This window comes from Austrofundulus limnaeus, unplaced genomic scaffold, assembly GCF_001266775.1.
Source record: "Austrofundulus limnaeus strain Quisiro unplaced genomic scaffold, Austrofundulus_limnaeus-1.0 Scaffold0, whole genome shotgun sequence".
NCBI lineage: Eukaryota > Metazoa > Chordata > Actinopteri > Cyprinodontiformes > Rivulidae > Austrofundulus > Austrofundulus limnaeus.
The window spans coordinates 9570728-9571861 of record NW_013952402.1 but is presented as its reverse complement, the minus strand read 5'-3'; the positions used below and the strand labels follow the sequence as shown (position 1 = coordinate 9571861).

Below are 1134 nucleotides of genomic sequence, written 5' to 3'. Positions count from 1 at the left end.
ACACACACACACACACACACACACACACACACACACACACACACACACACACACACACACGTTTACACACATAAGCATTGAGCTTCACTCTGCATGTTTTGTTCCTGTGCAAACACAGATCAGACCATGCTCACCGGGCCGTGTCTCTGGCACTCATCAGGCTGTTTGTACTGCAATTTCCTCCCAAGTCTTATCCATGTTTTGTCCAATGTCATTCCAACAGGATTAGGGGATGCTTTCATCAAGCAAGGAACATCAGGGAAAATGCAAAGAAGACATGCTGCTTTGCTCCTCCCACCAAACAGTGTTACCGTCCGTCACACGAACGCTGCAGTCTGAGCATATTGTTGAAGAGAATTCTTGTTTTTGTTGCTGCTCTCCAGTCTATTCATCTAAATGCAAATATGGAAAGCATCTGCTAATTGAATGAATCACTGAAAAATGCTGCATAAATGTTAGTTTCTGCTAAGCAAAATGGAAACGTTCATAATAAACATGTTGTGTATCCAGAATTTTAGTGTATGTTTGCTCGGATTACTAGAAGTCTAAAATATCTGAGAGATTTTATGTTTAAGCTTTTGCTATTTAGTGAAAGAATTAGAATCTTTTATTTTTTATTAACTATTTAAGCAGCTAAATTCGGAAATACCAAGGGGTGTTCTGAAACATTCAGATTTTTTTTTATTTTGCAAGAATCTACATGCTCTAGTTACATAATGAGCACTTGCTTATTTCAAAATCTGTTTATTTTTGTTCTCCAACTATGTTCTGAAAAATACAGTATTAATCAATTAAATCACACTTCAGTGGCTCTGTGTAATTTTCTTCCTAAACTTGACTCATGATGTCAATCTACCCGACTGCAGTTTCTCAGAATAAGTCATCAGAGTAGATTAAGGCTCTGTCTAGACACAATCTGTGGTTAGTGTTGTGTTTTCTCTCCATATTGGTTGAGGCTTTGGTGAGGTTAAGATTATCCAAAGTCACAGGAGGCTTCCAGGCTTCGGCCACTAGTGGCTCTAATCTGCGGAGGGAGAGTTGAGTTGATTTAGCCTTTGAAGAGCTGCCCATCGTCTCCAATACTGATGAGCTGTTAGTCGTCAGCGCTGCCCAGCCCTGCTGATGTGGTTTAGA

At 39.8% G+C, this 1134-nt stretch overlaps 1 long non-coding RNA gene across 1 annotated transcript in view; it reads left to right on the top strand.

Moving 5' to 3' along the window:
• The window catches only part of LOC106513583 (uncharacterized), an 11398-nt gene extending 10587 nt beyond the window's left edge, over positions 1–811 (top strand). Inside the window, exon 3 of the long non-coding RNA XR_001309806.1 lies at positions 224–811. This is a non-coding gene — a long non-coding RNA (uncharacterized LOC106513583). The remainder of the gene's footprint in view (positions 1–223) is intronic.
• The last annotated feature ends 323 nt before the right edge of the window (positions 812–1134 follow it).